The sequence below is a fragment of the Myotis nattereri genome (genome assembly GCF_964212035.1).
Source record: "Myotis nattereri genome assembly, chromosome: 11".
In the NCBI taxonomy this organism is placed as follows: domain Eukaryota; kingdom Metazoa; phylum Chordata; class Mammalia; order Chiroptera; family Vespertilionidae; genus Myotis; species Myotis nattereri.
The window spans coordinates 6,604,209-6,629,170 of NC_138086.1; the positions used below are offsets into that span (position 1 = coordinate 6,604,209).

Sequence of the window (24,962 nt, forward strand, 5' to 3'; positions counted from 1 at the left end):
GCAGCTGCTCGCACCTGTGAGCCCTTAGCTGCACCGCTGGCAACAGCCCCTTTTCTGCCCACTCTCTCGCTGCTGCCTCTTCTTTCAGGCATTGCAGTGGGCAATTCAGGCATTCAGCCCCCCTTCTTTGACCTGGCTCTCAGGGGCTGAGTCTGCCTAGCAAAAAGTTCTAAATCACCAGGGCGGCTGGGGACTTCAGCTTTGTTCCTCCTCCGCTTTTCTAGCGGTCTGCAGAACTGCTAACTCCCCCAACCCCCTTGTCTCAGCCCAGGCCGGTTGAAAGCCTGGAGGCCACCTGAAATCAGTTACAGATGAATCAGGATGAGGGAGGAAGGGAAAGACCAGGTTATGTAAATCTCTCCATCCTGCGGAGCTGTAAGCCCTTTGTGTCCACCAAATAGATCAGAAAACCATAAATAACAAGTTCTTTGAAATTTACTAGTCTGTTAATTTGCTAAGCAAACAGTTAACTTGAAAAGACTTCTCTCTTGGTTTTCTTAACAAATAATCTTGGAACCTCACCAGCCTTTATTTTAGCCTTTAAATCTACCCTAGAAATTCAAGATTTCAATTTAATACAGCGAATTTACAACCCATGTAAGAGCAACTGATAGACAGAAATTTATATTAACTAAGTGGGCTGATTCCCCCTTTAATAGTGAGCAAAAGACTCTGAGAAAAATAATTCTCGTAGCTGCCGAGAGGCTATTTGCAGACTATTAAGGGGCCAGCCCAAACATTCAGCCAAGCGTATCAACAGAACGTAGAATAAATCAAAGTAGCTTTCTAGTCCAAACTTTGTCCCGACCTCATGATGATCGGTGATGAGAGACAGACAAGGGAGGGAGTGACCTCTTTTCACAGATCCTCACTCAGATGCCCGCCTCACCGAAGTCGTGGAGCCACACAAATGAAAGGAGAGGGCAGGCTCCCTCCCTCCTGACTCACATTCTTTCACCAGACATTCATTCAGAGTTTAAACAATCCATCTAATTCCTAACAATTTCCCAGTTCCTAAGGGAGCTCTATAGCCTACCCTAATCTCTTTGAAATACCTGAAATAATTGTTACCATACTTCACTTTAGAATTTGGATTACTGCTATCAGTCCCTTTTAAAGACTTTGACATAAGCTATTTATCTTCAGACAAACAGAAATCTCATGAGCTGTTTATACCTTTTATAATTATCTTAAAGAATATCAATTAAATTTAAACTGGTTTTTGTATTAAAAATTTTCAGTTGAGGTGAAAAAATTAATCCTCTTTTTTTAATCAGACCAATAAGCAAAGGCATTTAGCTACCACAACACACAATTTTTCCCAGTTCAACCCGAACCTTAAACTTTTAGCTGGCAAATCAAATATTCAGCATTTCTCAATCAGTAACATTTTTAAGAATAAACTTCAAAAATACAAGACATAATCAACCAACAGAATCAATACTGTCCTCTAGATTTTGTAGGAGGCATGCTCAGATCTCATTTAATTCAGTATTATGTCACTTGAAGATACCTAGGTATAAGTTTTTATCATTTGATTCAGTAAACTCCAAGGTCTCAAGTTCCCAGAGGCTCTGGGAAACAACACCTGAGCTGGAAAGCAGGTTTGGCCCAGCTCCTGACTTTAAAATGACCATAATGCTTAAAGGAGTAATTTGAGTCTGTCCCATAATGTCCATCCAGTAAGTCCACAGAATAAAACAGAAAAAAACCCACAAACACAGACAACTAAAGGGCCCAAAAGTACAGTCTTCCAACTCCATGGAAGCAAAACCAAAACAACCTTCCAACTCCGTGGAAGCAAAACCGAAAGCTAGACAATGGCTGTACACCAACCGGCGGGAGCGATCCACCTCGTCTCAGATCCTTGTGAGGGGATTCTGCATCCCTCCAGAGGTGAGGGGATTCCTCATCCCTCCAGAGGAGGAGGGGAACGTCTTCTGACTCCTCCGGCCTGTGGTCCTCCAGTGCGTCTACCTAGACCACTTCGGGAACTACAGAATTTCAGAAATGAGCTCACACAGGACAGAACACACAACACACAGACACTTACCGCAGTTAGTCAGACTCTTTGGATCGGGGGTCCCTCGAGGGTCTTGGGGATCTTGGACGAGCCCCCAAATGTTAAGCCCAGATTTCAGGATCCCCAATAGACCACCAGGGAGCCAGCCGAGTCCGATGAAAAAGCAGATAGAGTCTTTATTTGGGCTAGCTCGAGTTCCCTGACCACACTTGCTGATGCAGCAGCTGGGGGGAGGGGGGCGCAGAGAGCTAGCCCTGTGGGAAGAGGGATTTTATAGGGGGGTTGGAGTAAGGGGAGGAGAGAGGACTGTGGGCCCTGCCTATTGGCCAGGTGCAAGTCGGGGTCTTGTTACACAGGATGTGATTGTGTCTATGGTGTGCACTTCCCTTGTCATTGGTTAGTTTAAAGAAATCCTAGGTGTGGCTAGCAGAGGCTTGGGTTTCCGGGAAGAAGCTCCTTGCCAAGCACATGGCTAAGGCTGCTGCCCAAAAATGGAGGATCCAGGGTAAGATGGAGGGCATAGCCTTGCCCTTTCATTCTTGAGTGTATCTCCCATGGGTGCAAGGAGTTGAAGTCTGCAGTTTGTTGGGTTAGGCTGCAAAAGCACAGGTGGGTCTTTTTGTGCCACTGGCACAGCTTGGATGGGGATGTAAATTGAGTAGGGCGGGGTCTCAGGGAGTCACGGGGGGCGGGGAGCATATAGCAATGGCGTCTCCGCGGCTTCCCTCCTCTCTGGGGCTCTGGGACTTCGCATCCCCTAGTGCCAGTGAGCAGCTGTGCAACAGAGCCTCCCTTGCTTTCTGACTGCTGCAAGGCCGTGCTGCCTCTCCCCGTGGGGCCTGGGGCCTCAGAGACCCTCCCTGAGCAAGCCCAGAAGATTCCAGAGTTTGTACAAGCATAGGCGTTTCCTCTTGTGCCTCTGGCACAGCTTGGATGGGAATGTAAATTGAGTAGGGCAGCGTCTCAGGGAGTTGCCAGGGCAGAGCAAATAGCAATGGCGGTGTCTCTGTGGCTCCTCACCTCTCCGGGACTCTGGGACTCCCGGACTTCGTGTCCCCCAGTGCCGGCGAGGAGCTGCGCACCAGAGCCTCCCTTGCTTTCTGACTGCTGCAAGGCCATGCCACCTCTCCTTGTGGGGTCAGGGGCCTCAGAGACCCGCCCCAAGCAAGCCCAGAGGATTCGAGAGTTTGTAATGCCTTCCGATTGAAAAAAAAACCCACGCATCCAGTTGCAACCCGCCTGGCACGCGAGTTTGTACCTCTGTTTTTGGTGCCTCTGTAGCTCCTACTCAGTCTCACTGTGCTTCTTTCTTTCCTTCCAGTTGTAGAACTTCCACTGGGCCAACTTTCCCATGATTCTGAATGGAGGTTGTTTGTCTTACAGTTGGTAATTTCAATGATGTTGTGGGAGGCAGTACACACAGGTCTACATCCTACGCCGCCATCTGGGTTCTCTGATTTTTAGTTTTTTGAGGAAACTCCATACTGTCTTCCATAGTGGATGCACCAGTCTGCATTCCCACCAGCAGTGCACGAGTGTTCCTTTTTCTCCACATCCTCTCCAGCACTTGTCGTTTGAGGATTTGTTGATGATAGCCATTCTGACAGGTGTGAGATGGTACCTCATTGTTTTGATTTGCATCTCTCAGATGATTAGTGACTTTGAGCATGTTTTCATATGTCTCTTGGCTTTCTGAATGTCCTCTTTTGAAAGGTGTCTATTTAGGTCCTTTGCCCATTTTTTGATTGGATTGTTTATCTTCCTTTGTTAAGTTGTATGAGTTCCCTATAAATTTTGGAGATTAGGCCATTATCAGATATGACATTGGCAAATATGTTTTCCCACACAGTGGGCTTTCTCATTGTTTTGTTGATGGTTTCTTTTGCTATGCAGAAGCTTTGTATTTTGATGTAGTCCCATTTGTTTATTTCCTCTTTAGTTTCAAGTGCCCTAGGAGCTGTATTGGTGAAGAAATTGCTTCAGCATATGTCTGAGATTTTGTTGCCTTTGGATTCTTCTAGTATTTTTACGGTTTTTCATTGTACATTTAAGTCCTTTATCCATTTTGAGTTTATTTTTGTGTATGGTGTAAGTTGGTGGTCTAGTTTCATTTTCTTGCATGTATCTGTCTAATTTTCCCAACACCATTTATTGAAGAGACAATCTTGACTCCATTGTATATTCTTGCCTCCTTTGTCAAATATTAATTGAGCATATTGGTTCGGGCCGATTTCTGGGCTCTCTATTCTATTCCATTGATCTATATGTCTGCTTTTGTGCCAATACTAGGCAGTTTTGAGAACAGTGGCTTTGTAATACAGCTTGATATCTGGTATTGAGATCCCACCTACTTTGTTCTTTTTCAGGATCACTGCAGCTATTCAGGGTCTTTTTTTATTCCAGATGAGTTTTTGGAGAGTTTGTTCTGGGCTTGTGAAATATGCCGTTGGTATTTTAATGGGAAGTGCGTTGAATTTATAGATTGCTTTGGGTAGTATGGACATTTTAATGATGTTGATTCTACCAATCCAAGAACATGGTATGTTTTTCCATCTGTTTATGTCTTCCTCTATCTCTTTTTTCAATGTCCTGTAGTTTTCTGAGTAGAGGTCTTTTACCTCTTTAGTTAAGTTTATTCCTAGGTAGCTTAATTTTTTTGGTGCGATGGTAAGTGGGATTGTTTTTTTAGTCTCTCTTTCTGTAAGCTCACAATTGGTGTATAGAAATGCCATAGATTTCTTGGTGTTAATTTTGTATCCTGCTACTTTGCCGAATTCATTTATTAAGTCTAATAGTTTTTTGATGGAGTTTTTAGGGTTTTTTTTGGTATAATATCATGTCGTCTGCAAATAAGGACAGTTTTACTTCCTCTTTTCCAATTTGGATGCCTTTTATGTCTTCTTCTTGTCTAATTGCAATGGCTAATGCTTCCAGTATTATATCGCACAGGAGTGGTGAGAGTGGGCATCCCTGTCTTCTTCCTGTTCTTAGGGGAAATGGTGTTAGTTTTTGTCCATTGAGTATGATGTTGGCTGTGGGCCTGTCATATATGGCTTTTATTATGTTGAGGTATGATCCTTCTACTCCCACCTTCCTGAGAGTTTTTATCAAAAATGGGTGTTGGATTTTGTCAAATGCTTTTTCTGCATCAATTAATATGACTATGTGTTTGTTTTCTTTCAATTTGTTTATGTGATGTATCACGTTTATTGATTTGCGGATATTGTACCATCCTTGCATCACTAGGATAAATCCTACTTGGTCATGGTGTATGATCTTTCTGATGTACTGCTGGATCTGATTTGCTAAGATTTTGTTGAGGATTTTGGCATCTATGTTCATGAGGGATATTGGCCTGTAATTCTCTTTCATTGTGTTGTCTTTACCTGGTTTTGGTATTAGGGTGATGCTGGTTTCATAGAATGAGCTTGGAAGTGTTCCTTCCTCTTGGATTTTTTGTAGTAGTCTGAAGAGGATAGGTTTTAGTTCTTCCTTGAATGTTTGGTGAAACTCCCCTGTGAAGCTGTCTGGTCCTGGGCTTTTGTTTGATGGAAGCTTTTTGATGACTGCTTCAATTTCTTCCATAGTTATTGGCCTGTTGAGATTTTTAGATTCTTCCTGATTGAGTTTTGGAATGTTGTATTTTTCTAGGAATTTGTCCATTTCCTCCAGGTTGTCTAGTTTGTTGGAGTAGAGCTGACCATAGTACTTTTTAACAATCATTTGTATTTCTGTGGGGTCTGTTGTTATTTCGCCTCTATCATTTCTGATTTTGTTTATTTGGGTCCTCTCTCTTTGCTTCTTGGTGAGCCTGGCTAGAGGTTTGTCAATCTTGTTTATCATTTCAAAGAACCAGCTCTTGGTTTCATTGATTTTATGTATTGTTTTTTTGGTCTCTATGTCATTTATTTCTGCTCTAATCTTTATTATCTCCTTCCTTCTGCTCACTCTGGGGTTTTCTTGTTGCTCTTTTTCTAATTCTTTTAGTTGTAGAGTTAGATGATTTACTATCATTTTTCTTGTTTTTTTTTTTTTTATAAAAATATATTTTATTGATTTTTTACAGAGAGGAAGGGAGAGAGACAGAGAGTTAGAAACATCAATGAGAGAGAATCATCGAGCAGCTGCCTCCTGCACACCTCCTACTGGGGATATGCCCGCATCCCAGGTACATGCCCTTGACTGGAATCGAACCTGGGACCTCTCAGTCCGCAAGCCGACGCTCTATCCACTGAGCCAAACCGGTTTCGGCTTTTTTTTCTTGTTTTTTGAGATAGGCCTGTAGAGCTATAAACTTCCCTCTCAGGATTGCTTTCATTGTGTCGCATAGGTTTTGGATTGTTGTGTTTTCATTGTCATTAGTTTCCAGGGTGTTTTTAATTTCTTCTTTGATCTCATTGGCAACCCAATCAATATTTAATAACATGCTATTCAGCTTCCAAGTGTTTAAGTATTTGGGGTTGTTTTTATTGTAGTTTATTTCTAATATTATGCCATCGTGGTCTGAGAAGATGCTTGGTATGATTTCAATCTTCTTGAATTTGGGGAGACTTTGTTTGTGACCCAATATGTGGTCTAGTTTTGAATATGTCCCATGAGCCCTTGAGAAGAATGTATATTCCGTGGCCTTGGGGTGAAGTGTTCTGAAGATGTCAATTAAGTCCATCTGATCTAGTGAGTCATTTAGGATTGCTGTTTCTTTGCTGATTGTTTGTCTAGAGGATTTATCCAGTGATGTCAGTGGTGTATTAAAGTCTCCAACTATGATTGTATTGTTGTCAATCTCTCCTTTGATATCTTCCAGGAGCTTTTTTATGTATTTGGGTGCTCCTGCATTGGTTGCATATATGTTTATCAGGGCTATATGTTCTTGTTGTATTGATCCCTTTAGTATTATGAAGTTGCCTTCCTTATCTCTTGTTATGGCGTTCACTTTGAGGATATCTCTCTGGCACTTCAGTTCCCCTCTGAGGGTCACGTCTCTGCCCCTCCTACCAGTCTCTATGCTGGCTCCACCTTCGGTCCTTTGGTATCAGGGTTCTCTCCTGTGAGTTTTCTGTTGTTTATTCAGAAAGCCTTCTCGTCTTTCAGTTGTAATCCAGCTTGTTCCTGGGAGCATTACCATGCAGCATCCTCCTACTCTGCCACCATTTTTTAATAGATATCTTTTAGAATAATTGCAAAGAGTGTATAGTATAATCTTTAGGTTATGTATATTTGATAGTCTTTCCAAGTTAAATTTCAAGACTTTAACCGAGAGATAGCTTTGGAATATTTTAAGGGCCCTGGAATGATTCAAGGATTTATTATCTCTTCTTTAAATAAATATTTTTAAACAAATTAGGTTGATCTACTATACTTGAAATCATGTGGAAAGCTTTATCAAATAGAAATTAATAACTGTGTCCTATTTATATGCATACATTTTAAATATAAGGTTTCAACCTCTAAGCTTGATGGGACAAGGTTGCATACACAGTGCCTCGGATAGCCTGCTTTTCAGATAGGCTCGGGGGTAGGGTGGCAACTGTACTTCACAGGTCAAATGCATAGGTTTGCTTACTTTACTTTTTCAATAAAAATGCATGCTTTGATTACTTGATGGATTGGCTTTTTACAAAATAATCACGGTCTTATATAAACTTATTTATATGGGAAGCCAATATTTTATGAGCAATTGGTTCTAACAAAGTCCAAAGTAAAATTTGCATACATATGCAAATGAGCACTAGCCAAAAAATGTTGTTTAAGAGCAAATTTAAGCTTAATAGAAGAAGAAATTTTAAAATCTTTTGTTACTATTTACAAAGTAAACTAAAAGTCATTATTCAAGCATTAAATCTCACTGTTAATGAGACACCATAAGTAAAAAGAGAGTTACTTTTACTTCAAATGTAGAAACAATACTGCAGTGCAGTATTGGTCAGCATACCTCTCTCCTAAAGTGTTTTCTGAATAGCAACCAAGTTTGTTGCTCTGTTTAAAAGAAAGAAAAGGTGTTTAAAGGAAACTCCTTAACTGTGGCTTAGAGATCACTCTGGGAGGAAATACAGCGGAAAATGCTCTTTACATATCTAGAAACTGTAATTAAAAGTCAATATATTAGTCCTCAAAAGGTAGAAATATGAAAAGATTGCCTTAAGACTTTAAATGACTTTTAGAAATTATTAGAGAACATTAATTAGTTAAGACCTTATCTAAAAATCTCTATGGGATAAATGACAAATTTATTCAGTATACTAAGAAAGTTTTTATGAAGTATATATTGTTATGCCCAGATTTCAAGACCCCCCCAAAGATCCACCAGGGAGCACCAAATCCGATGCAAAAGCAGAGTCTTTTATTCAAGCTCGCTTCGTTCCCCCCACCCTGCCTCCATTACTGGATGCAAGAGAGAGCCCTGAGTCCCAAGAGAGCAAAGAATTTATAGGGCTTGGGGTCGGGGGGTGGGGGCACACTCTGACTACTGATTTGGCTGATTCCGGTTGGTTGACTAAGGGCCGGGGGCTAGTGATGCAAGGGCAGGGTGCAGCTAGGGTCTGGTTACACAAAGACAGGGGGGTGGCTAGCATACTTTTGGCCTTGGGCTAGTTTCCCCCGCTTTCCCATTGGCTGAGATAAGGGCAGGCTGAGTAACTGATACATTCTGTGGCTTTTTCTTGGAAGAGGGGTTAAGGACACAGCTATCAGTCCTGCTCTGTCCTTTCATATATAAAGACCTACAGAATTATTTTCTAATTTCGTGGCTTGCATGTAACAGCAGTTTGCAACCATCTAGAAAATATAAATGCCAAGTGGTTTGGAGCCATCTAGTAAATCCTATCTTCCCTAAACCAAGGACACTTAAGAGCAAATAATTTGCATTTTGCCTTCCTAAAGAAAGCTTATGTCTATATACTCAAAAAGACTGATAACAAAAATCCAATTTCTATCATTTGCTGTCCACACCCAAGGACAAATGAAGTTAGAAAATAAACCTTATTTCAGACTGATTTAAATTGGCAAATTGAAATAAGTGAATATTTAGGGGAACTTAGTTGTCACCTACTAAAAAACAAGTTACTACAATTTTTATATCACGCCCCTATTATTATACCAAAAATACTATACAGGAACCTATTCCTAGAGCATTAACTAGTTTACTAATGGTTCATCTAATAGTAAAACTAGTTATCATGCAATGAATTCAGACTGAGTCATCCAGATCAGTCATACTTCTGTACAAACAATTGAATTAGAAGCTATCAAGGCTGCATTGCAGAATTTCCAAAAGCCTCTTAATATTATTTCTGAACTGTATATGCTGCTGGCCTGGTAAACAGAGTTGCAACTACTCAACTAAAATGGCTCAGTGACCAAAGTCTATTTATACTATTTAAACAGGTCCTGGTCCTTCAACAAAAGGAAATGCATATGCCGATCAATTAGTTACTTTAGTAAATCAGGCCACAGAATCTCATCAGCTTTTACATCAGCCTGCCAAAATGTTGTCTAAACAATTCTCATTAACTCGGCAGCAGGCAAAACAGATTACCAAGTAATATCCCTCTTTCATGTTCCCAATTTTAAAAACAAAAAGGGGGAATAGTGGAGAAATCTCCTGTAAGTAAACTACATCAAGCCTTAATTACTTAAAATTTTTTCACTTGTAATGCTGATGGCAAGACACCCATAGAATTACACTGGTGTCAGAATAAGCTAAAGGAAAATGGTCTGGTCAAATGGAAAGACCCAGAGTCTGGTTTATGGAAGGGTCCCTTTATTAACTTTTGGTCAAGGATATGCTTATGTATTTCCAGAAAACTCCTCCAAGTCTGTGTGGATTCCTGTAACATTAATCCAAGGGAGGACCTTGCACCTGAGCTTCACCCTGTACCAGTGGCTGCAGACAGTGGGCTGCTTCAGCCACAGATAGCAGTGGCCCTGGGCAACTTGCTGAAGAGAAGGAATGGGAGGAGAACAAGAAAGAGGAGAATAGTCCAGAAATGACCTGGGGGATGGTGAAGAAGCCTTCCATGCTAGCAGTCATCCGTTGTGCGATGGTGCGGGTTGCCCTGAACAAAGGCAAAGAAGGTCGGACCTGCATTGTCATTGCCCACCGTCTGCCCACAATCCAGAACTTGAATATCATTGCTGTCATGTCACAGGGATAGTAATTGGGAAGGGGACCCACAAAGAACTAATGACCCAGAAAGAGGCCTACTACAGACTAATTCCTTAAATGCCTGGCAGCAATTTAAAAAGGACATGAAAGAACTCTGTCTCATTCTTGTTCTTATATGTTTATTTCTAGTCTGCAGATTTGGAATGAAAAGTCTTAAAAGGACTCAAGCTCTGCAAATGGCATACACCTTTCTAAATTTATTAAGAAAACAAAAATGGGGAAATGCTGGAGGCTAAGACCAATATTCAGTATAGTATTGCCCTGCTCTTGGCCAAATGGCTCAAGGCAATCCCCTAACCTGGTAATCCTTTTACTGTTTACCAAGCTTTACCTTTGATATGCCTGTATGCATTCCTAAAGGGCAAATGTGTATTCAAGTGAATAGAAGGAAATGGGACCCAGAAGTCAGAGAGCCTCTCCACTAGAGAAAGGTTTTTTTTGCCTGGCCCCCATGCCATCTAAATTCTTATTTCTTGTCTAGTGTATTCATTTGTGCATGGCCCCTTTTCCAGATCCTGAACCCTAGCCGCAAATGAATGTGGCATTCACACTCCACCTTTAGGGTGACTCAGCCAGAGCCTGTGACACGGGGCACCTCTCCAAATACACTTCTTGTGTCCTCTGTGTGGACAAAAAGGGGGTGCAGTGATAAATCATAAACCCTTCCCTGGTCACGTCATGGGCAGTGATGGCCTGGGCCATGAGAAGTTTTTAAGCCAGCCCTGGCCATGTTGTTGTTTATCTGAGATCAAGATTCTAGGTTAATACACCTCTGAAATACCACAGTGAACCTCTTTTTCATTCCCTCTGAGGTGTAACCATCTTCAAGGGAGCATACAATCTTGTCAATTGTGCATTGGCCCTTGCTTTCTTGCATCTTCATGTCATCTTTCTCAACTCCCAATGTATAACTGAGACTACAAACTGTCATTCTCAGGAGGACTTGAGATCCTGCTTCCTGTCACTTGTCATCAGTTTTGGCTCAAATAAACCCTTATGAAAATTATCTATAGGTTTGGATATTTCTTATGTTGACATGGGTATTAATAGTAGAGCTATATTTTTGATACACCAGAATTTTTTTCATTCTAAAATTTGAAATGCAGTGCAGAAGTTCAAAGAGTGGGCTCTGGTGTCAGGCTGCCTGGGTTCAAGAGCTACATGTCCCGCCCGTAGGACCAGCTGTGTGACCTTGGGCAGGTTGCTTAAACTCTCTGGGCTTCTCAACTGTACAATGGAAATAAACAACAACAGTACCTAGTTGGGCCAATGCACAATTGATTTTTCTAGAGAGAAATCAATTGGTCAGTAGAATAATGTGTTTAGAACTGTGCTTACCTTCTAGGAAGCACTCAATAATCCCAAGCTACTCTTCTTTATTTATTTCAGAAGGAGATAGAAACAACAATGATGGGGATCACCTCGGAGAAACAAGATGGCGGCATAGGTAAACATCGGAGTTAGCTGCCTCGAACAACCACTTCAAAAATACAACTAAAAGACGGAATGGACATCATCAAGAACCACAAGAAGGCTGGCTTGAGTGGAAGTTCTACAACTAGGAGGAAAGAGTAAAACATACCGAGACTCAGAGGAGGCGCAGTGCTGAAGTAAAATACTAAGGTGTGGAGTGCATGCGGAGCGGGCTGGGGCTGAAGGTGTGGTTGTTGTTTTCAATTGGGAGGGAGTCTCAGAGTCTGAGCTCCAGCTCCGGGCAAGACTCTAGGGACCCAGACTCATACGGGAGAAGCGGGACTGTCTGGCATCGCTCAGAACCCTAGGGCAGCTTTCTCTCCATGGGGCTTGCAGCAATTACTGGGACACTGAGAAGCAGAGCCTCTGAGGGCAAGACTGAGAGCAGCCATAATTGCTAACCCCGCCCTGTTGATCCCGTGGGACTCGCCCCGCCCAAGCCCTGCAGGGAGACTTTTGCTGGATAGCCTCAGGCAAAGGCTAGATTAGCACCTCCCTAGAGATCCAGGAGCCAGGAAGCCCAGAGGTCAGAGTGGGACCATCCAGTTTGCAGCTCTGTGGAACCATAAAAGACACACTCAGGAGGCAGACTCAGTGAGCACCAAAGCCCCATCGAAGCAAGTCTTCTCCCAGAGGGGTGTCTCCAGCACAGAAGTTCTCCCACTGCAGACACAGCTGATTCTCACAGCCAATTGGCCTGGAGGTCAATTCCTCACAGTGATAACTACAACAATCAAGGCTTAATTACAACAAGACTGTGTACAAAGCCCACAAGGGGGTGCACCAAGAGCGTCTACCTCAGGTAATTGGGACACTTAGCACAGAAAGGAACTCTATCGACACAGCGAAGCATAAAAAATGCCGAGACAAAGAAACAGGACACAAACGACAGAATCGGAGGAAAGCAAACTGCTGGATATAGAGTTCAAAACCACACTTTTAAGGTCTTTAAAGAACTGTCTAGAAGCCGCCGATAAACTTAATAAGGCCCTCGAAAAGACTGGTGAGACCGCTGATAAATATAGTGAGATCTTCAAGAAGACTGGTGAGACCGCTGATAAATGTAGTGAGATCCTCAAGAAATCTAAAGAGACCCTCGATGTTGTGATAAAGGACCAACTAGAAATTAAGCATACACTGACTGAAATAAAGAACATTATACAGACTCCCAACAACAGACCAGAGGATCGCAAGAATCAAGTCAAAGATTTTAAATACAAAGAAACAAAAAACACCCAACCGGAAAAGCAAAATGAAAAAAGAATAAAAAAATACGAAGATAGTGTAAGGAGCCTCTGGGACAGCTTCAAGCGTACCAACATCCGAATTATAGGGGTGCCAGAAGATGAGAGAGAGCAAGATATTGAAAACCTATTTGAAGAAATAATGACAGAAAACTTCCCCTACCTGGTCAAAGAAATAGACATACAAGTCCAGGAAGCTCAGAGAACCCCAAACAAAAGGAATCCAAAGAGGACCACACCAAGACACATCATAATTAAAATGCCAAGAGCAAAAGACAAAGAGAGAATCTTAAAAGCAGCAAGAGAAAGACAGTCAGTTACCTACAAGGGAGTACCCATATGACTGTCAGCTGATTTCTCAACAGAAACCATGCAGGCCAGAAGAGAGTGGCAAGAAATATTCAAAGTGATGAATACCAAGAACCTACAACCAAGATTACTTTATCCAGCAAAACTATCATTCAGAAGTGAAGGCCAGATAAAGAACTTCACAGATAAGGAAAAGCTAAAGGAGTTCATCACCACCAAACCAGTATTATATGAAATGCTGAAAGGTATCCTTTAAGAAGAGGAGGAAGAAGAAAAAGGTAAAGATACAAATTATGAACAACAAATATACATCTATTAACAAGTGAATCTAAAAATCAAGGGAATAAATAATCTGATGAACAGTATGAACTGGAGATTGTAATAGAATCAGGGACATAGAAAGGGAATGGACTATTCTTGGGGGGGGGAAGAGGTGTGGGGTGAGGGAAGAGATTGGACAATAATCATGCACCTATGGATGAGGACAGTGGGTGGGGTGGGAACTGGGTGGAGAGGAGTTATGGTGGGAAAAAAGAGTAACTAATGTGATAATCTGAACAATAAAGATATAATTAAAAAAAAAGGAGAAAAAAAAAGAAACAACAATGATGAAAATCATTGATTGGATGCCTCCTGCACACCCCCTAAAGGATCAAGCCTGCCACCCGGCCATATACCCCGACCAGGAATCAAACTATGACCTCCTGGTTCATAGGTTGACACTCAATCACTGAGCCACCATGGCCGGTGCTACTCTTCTTTTTAAAAGCCAACCTTTAGGAGATGCTCAGTGGTACCAGAAGATTTTAAATTTGAGCAGCATAGAAAGATTTGACTGAGATTAGGCTGTAGACCAGCCGTGGGCAAACTACGGCCCGCAGGCCGGATCCGGCCCATTTGAAATGAATAAAAGTAAAAAAAAAAAAAAAAGACCGTACCTTTTTATGTAATGATGTTTACTTTGAATTTATATTAGTTCACACAAACACTCCATCCATGCTTTTGTTCTGGCCCTCCGGTCCAGTTTAAGAACCCATTGTGGCCCTCGAGTCAAAAAGTTTGCCCACCCCTGCTGTAGACTATGGCTGAATGAGGACCAGTTGGCCAGTGCTGCCTGGCTGCTTTGTGTCCTTGGTGGGGCGCTCAGGTTCTGGCCGATTGACCATCTGTGGCTCCTGGGAGGGCACTTCAGGGTGTAGCCATCCAAGGTGGTGGTACAGGGAGATGTCCTTTTCCCTTCTATTTTGTGGGTGGGTGTGGTCAGGGTCTTCACTCATAGCCCATCCCCCAGGGCAGCCAATCTGTCCCTGTGCCTCGTCCTGTCCCCCTGGCCCTGGTGCAAGGCGGGGACTCACCTGACTTTGTGCTGTCCAGCCTGAAGAGATGGGTGAGACACAGCGGCCCTGGGAGAAGCCAGAGATCACAGAAGGCTATGGGGTGAGCTCTTGTTTTACTATTACATTTTGGGTCAACATCTTTTTAAAGTAGACTTTACTTTTTAGAGCAGTTCTAGGTTCACAACAAAATTGGACAAAGGTACAAAGATTCCCCGTCTGCCTTCTTCCCCCACATGTACAGTCTTTCCCATTTTCAACACTCCTCACCAAAGTGGTACATTTGTTACAATTAGTGAACCTACACTGACATTTCATTAGTACCCACAGTCCATAGTTTACTCTTGGTGCTGTACATTCTATGGTTTGGACAGATGTGTACTGACATGTAACCGCCATTGCTAATCCTACGGAGTAGTTTCACTGCCCTAAAAATCCTCTCTGCTCAGCTACTCAGCCCTCCCCACCCCAACCCCTGATCTTTTACCATCTCCATAATTTTTTGCCTTTTCCAGAATGTCATAAGTTTGGGCTCAGCAGTCTGTAGCCGTTTCAGACTGGCTTCGTTCACTCAGGAATATGTATTTAAGTTCCTAATGTCTTTTCTTGGCTGGGCCCTCATTGTTAGAACTGCTTATCCCCAAATGCCTTTCTGCTCTGTAGAAGAGGGAGGTGACTTGGCTGTCCCTTTAAGCTTATCCTCCCCAGCACAGTCCTGTGTGTGGTGCCCCAGTGGGCAGCTGGGGTGTGGACTGTGGCATTGAAACCACCAGAGGGGAGAACGTGGCGGCCAGTGTGCTCTGCTCCTCTCCGCCTGAGAATCGTATCTAGCTCCCCACTGAGCCTTTACCATCTCGCCTCCAGGAGGTTGCCCCTGGCTTTCTGGGCCTTTCGGGTCTTCATTTCTCCTGGCCCCTCACTCCAGGCCTCGTTTCCCTCCCCTGCCAGTCATCCCCTTCTCGACTCTCCCGATGGCCCATCAGAACATACCTGTGTGCTCTGCTCCTCTCGCCTCTGCAGTCAGCCTTTGTCTGAGCTCTTTCTGGAGCTTTATGGCTCTTTTGGTCCCGCCCTATTGGGAGGGACAGGGTGAGGGCTGGGTCAACCAAGGTGGGGACCCACGTAGGGCTCAGGGGCTCCCAGAGAGCAGGGGTGGTTGCCGAGGATCTGCATGAGGCTCCGCAGCCAGGGGATTCTGTTGCCCCTAAAAGTACCCAAGTTTGGAAATGCCCCAGGCCTCCATCACTTCAGCTGCGGGGTTCACTTCTGTTTCTCCCAAAACCGTGTCCTAGTTGTCTGTTTCCTTTCATTCCTCCTTCCACAGGGCCCCGTCCACAGGAGCTGTCTAAGGTGTCGTATTCCCTGTTGGGAGCAATGTGAGTTTTGTGATGCCATAAATTATTAAAGTAAATGTTAAGTTTCAGAAAACAGAGATAAAGACCAGATGAAATTTACCAATATGCAGTCTCAGCTGAAGTGAATGGAGTGACAAAGGTGGAGGCTGATGGAGTTGGACACCACCAACAAAAATAGGCAACCTGACCAACGTCTAGGATGGGCAGCCTAAGCCTGAGCCTGAGCCAGAGCCAGAGCCAGAGCAGCACAGGAAGCGTGAAGCCACTGAGCTGAGACTCTAGAGAAAGTCTTCTTTGCATCTTGGAGACCCTGAAAGGATTCAGAAGGAAGGGAAGGATTGGCTGGTAGAAAGTCTTCAGGATGGCTGTGGCCAGGGCCCAGAGAAAGGAGAAGGGACAGGGGCGGTGGTCGGGGAGGCACCTGTGCAGGGAGGGGACACAGTACTAAGATGGTTTAGTTAGTTGACAAAGGCAAGCTTGGGCTTGATAGAAAGAACCAACAGGTCTTTATCTTCTTAATCACCAAGTCTTGAGTGCTTATTTTTTATTGTTATACTAGAGGCCTGGAGCACAAATTTGTGCACAGGGTGGGTTCGGCCGGCATGCCCTGATCGGGTCTGATTGGGCTTGCCCGGCCGGGAGGTACAAGCAGTGGACTGTTGGCAAGCCAGCCGCGCCCCCTGTTCGAACTCCTAGTTGAGCTCCCAGTTAAGGGAAAAATTTGAATATTAGCCTTTTATTACATAGGACAAAAGGCCCCATTTACGAAATTCATGCATGGGATGGGGGTCCCTCAGCCTGGCCTCACCCTCTCGCACTCTGAGACCCCTCGGGGGATGTCCGACTGCCGGGATCGGGCCTAAACCAGCAGTCAGACATCCTTCTCACAATCCGGGACCGCTGGCTGCTAACCACTTGCCTGCCTGCCTGCCTGCCTGATTGCCCCACTGCATCTGCCTGTCTTCCTGATTGCTCCTATCCCCTTTTCCTTCCTGATCACCCCTAACCACTCGCCTGCCGGCCTGAGCGGCCCTAACTGCCTCTGTGTTGTCCCTCACACCCGAGACCCAAGCTTCCCTCTCTCTGGCCAGCTACAGGCACCTGAGACCCAGGCCAGGACTGCCTGGGGTGGCTGCAAGCACCCAGGACCCCAGGAGGCGCTGCCCGGGCCCTGGCTTTCTCAGGAAGGACATCGGGAAGGTTGGCCAGAAGATGTCCATTCTATCTGGTGTAATTAGCATGTTATCCTTTTATTAGTATAGATGACTTTTGTATTTATTTTGTCTTCTTTTTAAAATCTGCATCCAAGGATGTTTTTATTGATTTTGGAGACAAAGGAAGGGAGAGAGAGAGAGAGAGAAACATTGATGTGAGAGAAACATCTATCTGTTGCCTCCCTTACGTGCCCTGACTGGGTGCTGAACCTGCAACCTAGGTATGTGCCCTGGCCAGGAATCAAACCAGCAACCTTTGATGTACCGGACGATTCACCAACCAACCAAACCATCTGGCCAGGGCTGACTTTTGTATTTGTCATCATTAACATCCTGCTACTTTCACTTCAAGTGATTTCAGTATTTATTGGCAGCTAGATAAAGGAAGGAGAAAATAGTTAGTTAACCTGATACTTGTTTGCAATTCCAGAAGGCAATTAACTTTAATTGCATAAAGGATGATTGATATAGTGACTTCACTTATGTCTTTCACCTTCAGTCATGGGTTCACCTTGGAGACTTGAGGAGGTTTGCATTCTAGGAGAGTTGTAGGAACAAACTGATGTTGAGAAGGGCAACCTGTTTCTGTTCTACAAAGGACTGTAGGGAGCGGCTGTAGAGTCAAGCCTCAGACTGACCTGTGGCAGAGCCACATACAAGTCTGAGCTTGAAGGGCAGAGCCCTTCTAGTATAATTAAGCTTGACCTTATAGTCCTCACTTGTTCCTAGGTACCTAATGGGCTGTGGGAGGTGCAGCAAGTGCAGCTAAAACAAGGTGAAACTGGCAAGAAACATGTTGACCACTCCCCTTGTTTTGGTTTGTGTGCTCTGACTATAAAATAAAGCTTCAGCTTACAGGCTGTGTCACTGTTTCCTCATCCAGGCACAGTGATTCTACCTAGTTCCAACTGTATTCTCTTGTCTATCTTTTTTAATCCTTCACCGCCCCTCCTCAGGTTCACCCCTGGCCATGCAGGACAGGGCTCATGTGGCGCCGGAACATGGGGCTTGAGTAAGGGGGAACTACAATTGTAAGGTGAAAGGATGCTCCAGTGAAGCACTCACAGAAAGTCAAAGTAATGTAGGGAGTGAGGTTTTGTAGCAGCTGGGTGTAAAACATGGGAAATTCAGGATCTCAGGAAAGGGATCGCTAAAACAATGCTTAAAGAATTGTAGTCAAATTCTTAAATTTCTTAAGTTGAGTCTAAGAAGTGTAAAGCACAAAATGGAAGTCCTGATAGTGACACTTACAGCTAAGCCAGGGCATATTGCTAAGGACTGTGAAGCTAAAAATGGAAGTCAAAAGGACTGATATGTAAATAGTGAAGTTAGTAACTGAGATATTGCTTAGAAGATACAGACTAAGTAGAAAACTAGAAGTAGAAGATAGCACAGGAACAAAAACAAGGAATAAATTAAATTTTTAAAAATTTATGTGCTCATTGGCTCTGGACCTTATGGGGCTTTGCAGGTTCAGTGAAAGTGTAAAATTTATAAAGGTTGCAAACCAGGGAAGTTTAAGCAAAGGCGAGCCAGGCCTACGTATAATTAACAAACCATTATTTTCCCCACCTGAGGCAAAGCAGGAGGGGAAGGAAAAAATTTAAATTGGATATATTTGACAGCTTTTCCAAATGTAATATTTCAAGAATTTAGCTTTGTGACATCTCAAGGGCCCTGAGGTGACACAAAGATCTACTCTCTACAAAAACAGAAAGGGGAGAAGGATGTTATGTGCTAAAATTTTGAATTACGATGCAGAGGGTTGTACAGCAGCTGAAAGGCATCGGACCTCCAGTACAGTAGCCTCTGCTGAGTTAGCCCGGTGGAAGGATTCACAAACTGGACAATGGTTTGGACCAGATCCAGTAATGATGTGGGGCAGAGGTTGTGTTTGTGTCTTTCCATAAGGAGCAGTGCAGCCAATTTGGGTGCCAGAGTGATATGTGCATCACCATGGTAGACCCAAAGAAGCTCCTGGTCCCTCTGTTCAAAAGACTGAGGGTTGCCTGGATGATAGCGATGCGGAAAAAAAAGAATAATGACGTTACGCCAGGGACCAAGGTGCCAACATGGGATCAGCTGAAGAAGGTAAGGATTGAGGCCCAGCAGATGGTAGAAAAGCAAGGAGTGGAAGCTACTCTCTCAGCCCTGTTTCTTAACAGTGTTGGTGAGCTGCCAGTTTCTGTAAAGTCTTGTGCAGCCAAATGTCAGGACTCTGAGTAGATATAAACCAGCAGCAAAAGAAACTTTCATTTTGTAGAAATAGTCCTAAAATTGTTAAAATATCTGTAGTTTGGTTTCTCCCTTGTTGCTGTATTGCATTGGCATAGTTTTGTTATTGTTTTATTAATAGCCAGAGTTTTGTTCCTGATATTCAAGTTTTATGTCTATTGTAGTAGCTTAAAAATTTTTAGAATTCCTAACTTTGGAATAATCCTTATAATTCCAAGTGATTATAATGAATAAAGTAAATGGAAGTAAATAAAAACAAAAAAGGGGGGAGATGTAGGGAATGGCTATAGACTCAAGCCCGGGTCTGACCTGTGGCAGAGCCACATACAAATTCCAGGAGGGCTCTGCCCTTCAAGCACAATTAAGCTTGACCTTATAGTCTTCCTTTGTTCCTAGATACCTAATGGGCTGTGGTAGGTACAGCAAGTGCTGCCAAAACAAGGCTTAAGTAAGGAAATAGATTTGAAACTCGCAAGAACATTGTAAACATGTTGACCACTCTCCTTGCTTTGCTTTGTTTGATCTGACTAGAAAATGAAGCTTCAGATTACAGGATGTGTCACTGTTTCCTCATCCAGGCAGTGATCCACCTTGTTCCAAGTATGTTCTCTTGTCTGTCTTCTTTAATCCTTCACCGCCCCTCCTCAGGTTCACCCTTGGCAGTGCTGGAGGGGGTTCACTAGCTAATGTTGAAGACACTCCTTTTAACTCGAGAGAATATGATCAAAAAAAAAAAAAGAATTTTTAAACCACAGGGACTGGCTTCTTCAGTAAGACTGAAGGTGACAACTAGGCACTTTCAAAGCAAGTACACTTCTGGCTCCCCTTTACAAGAAGTTATTGTTCAATGAACTCCTAACCCTTTTTGTTGAGGAAGATAGAGATGTTTTTTCCCTAATGCTGAAAGATTTGCTATTTCCCTTTCCTTTTATGAACATTTATGCTCCTTTGTTTTTTAATGGTTTCGATACAATGCTTGGATGATTTAAAAATTAAAAAAAATCACCAAGATAAAAATTGTTGATGTTTTAGATATTGAATTGGTTGTTATAAAAGTGCTTTGTCCACATCCCAGAATGTTTACCTTAATAGTGGGAAGATAAAAGGTTTGAGGTTTATTTTTCTACTGCCCAACACGTGAAAGCTCTTCAGACAGGTTTCTGGAATATTGCGCATAATCAACGGTCTGTCTGCTTAAGACATCCCTTGGAAACCAGGGGGGACAGACTAATCCTGCCCCAGACCATGGCCACACCTTCCCAGGGAGTCCCGGGGTAGGATGGAGAAAACCAGGAGCAAAGGCAAAGGCAAGCAAGGTCACATGGATTGTCAGCAGGGGGTGGGCCCCAAGCCTGGTGAGGGACCCCCACACAGCAGGTAATGGGGGGCGGCTCTGAGCGCCCCTCCACAGCCCATTCTCAGACTTTCCCACCAGCTGGAGGCTCAGAAGGGAGAGAAGTGAATGATGATGGGTGTGCTGGGCAGCCCCCCTTCCCTCCCCAGTTTGGGTGGATGGTAAAGGGCAGGGATGGGAAGGTTAGGCCAGCTCCCAGCTGAGGATGGCACTAGCTCTGTATGCTGAGGCGTGGGGGAGAGAGAGGAGGGAGCTGCATCTTTTTCTGCATCATCTCCTCTTTGAGGCCAGAGTAGAAAGTCTGGGGAAGGTGGGGATGTGGGAGGAAGCGGTTTCTCCTCTAACTTGCACTGTCCCTTGTTAACCTATTGAGTTTGGTGGCCAAGTCTAATTGTCCAGGGGTTTGGGTGGCTGTAGGAGCGTTTTGTCACTTCTGAAAGCCACTTCTGTGATTGTGGCCAGGGCACCTGGCTGTCTCCAGGGACCAGCATGCCGCACAATGATTCCAAGCAGTTCCCTGCAGGCCCAAGCTCCCCGCCTTCAGTCCTCCTTGGTTACGGCCAGTTCACACTGTCCTGCCAATACATTCTCCCTTTATGCTTAAGCTGCTTGGAGATGTTCTGTTACTTCAAGTAAAGACAAGAGGAGACTAATCCACAGAATTAAAATAATTCACTAATTCAACAAACTGTGCTTTCCTGGCCAATAGAGAAGTGCCTGTGCTTTTGGGTAGGTGCTCTTCTTGCAAACGTGTGGCTTGCTCTTTTGACTCAAAAGTGAATCACACCAAGGGCCTGAGACAACCCGGGAGGTTTGGGAGGAGAAGGTGAAGGCACAGTCTTCAGGGCCTGGAGATGGAGAAACAGAGAGGGCAGGAAAAAGTAAGGGGGTGCAACAGACAGACAAAACATGTCAGTGCCTGGAGAAGAAAGTCCCTGCAAGAAGGCAGGCACCTGGCCACTCTGTCTTTAGCCTTCCAGCCCTCCTGGTCCTCCCCAGGCACAGGGGTCTAGACTATGAACTTGGACCCAGTGGTGCAAAGAGTAGGATAGCCTCAGAGCCTAGGTTCTGGTGGAAACCTTGGGCTAGAGAGTCGCAGCAGCTCAGGGCTCCACCTAGCGCCCAGCCGATGGCAGTGCCGGAAAAGCGTCATCCCCACCCCCCCACCCCCTCCCACCAAGGACAAAGAAAGGGAGCCCAGGAACAATAAGCCTTCAGTGCCTGGGAAGTCCTGGCAGAGGGAGGACAGGGAGGCCATGAGGAAACAAGCATAGGAACAGCCTGAGCCCCTGGTCTTGGAAGTGTACCTTTGAATTCATGTGTCCTTGTAAAATATGCTGATTTGCTGCCTGAGGTTGGAAAATAGTGCTTCTTTTCTCTGTCCTTCTTCAGGTCCTTACTGTTACTGAAAGAGTAATGGCTGGATTGCTTGGGCACAGTGTTTTGTTCTTGTGCTCCAGCTCTTGAATGTGGGGAGTTGAGGGTTATTGAAATATCCCCGCCACAGTATTTGTTCATGTTGTACCCCTTTCTTTCCTTTTACATTTCAATCTCCCCGGTTTTATTGAGATGTAACTGACATGTTACATTGCATTAGTTTTAGGTGTATGATCTGATGATTTGAAACATGCTAATATTGCAAATGATCACCACAACAACTTGTTAACATCCATCACCGCACAGAGTCACAATTTTTTTCCTGTGATGAGAACTTTTAAGATCTGCTCTCCTACCAACTTTCAAATGTGCAATACGGTACTGTAAACGACAGCCACCAGTTGCACATTACAGCCCCAGCAATTGTTATAACTGGAGTTTGTACCTTTCGACCACTGTCACCCATTCCATTTCTGGCAACTACGAATCTACTCTGTTTCTGAGTTCCATATCTTTTAAACAACTTACAGTTAAAGGAATAAGAAACCTGAAAATGTAAGAAGAGCTTTGGTCTCCTTTGCTTGAGGAATGCTACAGGTATTTTTCAGGTAAAAAGATCCTTTTATTTTGAAATAATTATAAAATCGCAAGGGATAGCAGAAATGGTACCAGGAATCCGAGTCCCCTTAATCCGATTTCCCCAGTGGTGACATCTTGCTGTGCTTCAAAGTCACAACAGGACCTTGATGTTGGCACACTGCTAGCTAGGCCACAGGAGGGGCTCATTTTCCACCATGTTTCTCTAGGGCGTGGACTTGTGAATCCACCACAAAAATCAAGATGCAGAACCTCTCCATCACCTGCTGCCTCTTTTATTCGAGTGCCCCGCCCACTCCCACTCACCTCTTCTCCATCTCCACGGTTTTCTCATTTTGAGATGCCATCTGGATGATATCGTTCTGGATGCATCATTTTGGGATGGACTTTTGTTTTCACCAAGCATAGTGCCTGGATCACAAGTTCATTCCTTTTCACTGCTGATCAGTGCTCTGTTGTACAGAGTTGTTCAGGGACTTCTCCACTGAGGGACATTTGGGTTGTTTCCAGTCCACTATGATGAATCGGTCTGCTGTGAACATGAGTGCACAGGTTTTTGTGTGAACATAGGAATCCATTTCTCTGGGCTAAATGCCCAAGAGCATGACTGCTGGTCATGGGTAAGTGCAGGGTCAGTTTTATCTATTTTTCTAAAATATAAATGAGAAACTTCAGATTATGGGATGTGGATTTGGAAGAGGCCCCAGGACAGGGGATCAGGCAATGCAATAGGGCAGGTAACTTATCTCATGTGCAGTAATAAATTACAGACGTCACACCTAACTTGGAGAGCAGTGAGAATTAAAGAGGCCAGATTGACGGCCTCAGGCCCTGTGAGTGCTGGCAGGTTGCTATGAAGAAGTCCTGGTCCCTGGCTGGCCAGCTGGGCCACCCCGTGTAGCTGGACTTGGGTTTCTCCAGGCACCTATATGCCGGGATCCGGTCCATCCTTTCTGCACCCTATGGTGCAGTCCTATCCGTCCCAAATACGAAGGGACTTTCCTAGGTTTCCCTGTTCGGGCGCCAGATGCTGGGGTCCAACCCCAGCAGGTCCAGGGGTTCCCAAAGGTGTGGACGGAGTCGGCGAAGAAGGAATGACACGGAGACAGCGTTCAGTTGATCAGCAGCCTAGCCAGGATCTCTAGCCAAGTTCTGGTCAGGATCTCCAGCGAAGTTCTGGTTTGGATCTCCAGCCAGGTTCTGTAGCCATGTTCCCTCGCTAGGTTCTCTAGCCAGGTTCGGTCGCCAGGTTCTGTCTAGGTTCTCCAGCCAGGTTCAGTCACCAGGTTCTAGTCAGGTTCTCTTGCCATGTTCTATCCAGGTTCTGTAGCCAGGTTCTGTCTCTAGGATCTTCAGCCAGGTTCTCTCGCTAGGTTCTGTCTCTAGGTTCTGTTGCCAGTTTCTGTCCAGGATCTTTTGCCATGTTCTGTCTCTAGGTTCTGTTGCCAGTTTCTGTCCAGGATCTTTTGCCATGTTCTGTCTCTAGGTTCTGTCTCTAGGTTCTGTGTCCTGTTGTCTTGTTACATCTGTATTTATACCAGTTGATTCCAATCCTATCAATCTCTATTCCAAAGGTTAGGGCGTTTCTTATCTCCATTCCAGGGAGTAAAGATTATGTAGCTAAAGCGTGATTGTTCATAGTTAAAGTGATTAACTACCCACCTGGCACTTAGTTAAGGGGTTTTATTCCCTCTCTAACTTCAGGGAAAAATCCCTACCCGGGGAAACCTTTCTCAGAGAGGTGACCTTGGTTAAAACACATAGCGCCAAGGTGAGCAAACATTAAGGACAGTATGTCATATACACCAGGTCCCTTGAAACATATGCTGTGCAGATGTTTCTTCCCTGCAGCGACTGTGTCAAGCAGCAAGGATGGACCGGCTCCCGGCACCTATATTTTCAGAGGTCCAGTCAGACTGGCCATGAGGATTCTGGGGTCTCCCTATCTTGAGTCAGGGTCAGGGCTTGGGTGGGGACATCTGCTAGTCTCCCTTCTCCTACCTGAGGAGAGCCTGAGGATAGAGCTACCCTGACCCAGGATGCTGCACACTCGAAAATGCTGGGGTCACACTCGGGCTATAGGTCAGACCAGACTTCCAGTGTGGAAAATGAGATGACTGTCTGGGGACAGCCCTCTCAGTGGCACTGCGCTGTCTCTCTGGCCTGTCTCGCCAGGGTGACCTAGACTTTTGAGGACTGGGACTCTAGCTTCCTCGTTTTTGTCTCCCTTTGTATCCTGGGTTTGCATCAGGCTTAAAGCAAGGAGAGTAATGATGGTATGTA

General features: G+C 44.4%; 1 pseudogene across 1 annotated transcript in view; it reads right to left on the minus strand.

The window, feature by feature from the left end:
- LOC308527290 (diamine oxidase [copper-containing]-like) overlaps nt 1-23,026 on the minus strand; it is a 49,420-nt pseudogene extending 26,394 nt beyond the window's left edge. The window contains exons 1-3 of the transcript in view: nt 22,986-23,026; nt 15,538-15,714; nt 14,569-14,616 (exon numbers count right to left, since the gene is read on the minus strand). The product of the transcript in view is annotated as a diamine oxidase [copper-containing]-like (transcript). The remainder of the gene's footprint in view (nt 1-14,568; nt 14,617-15,537; nt 15,715-22,985) is intronic.
- Nucleotides 23,027-24,962: the final 1,936 nt, after the last annotated feature.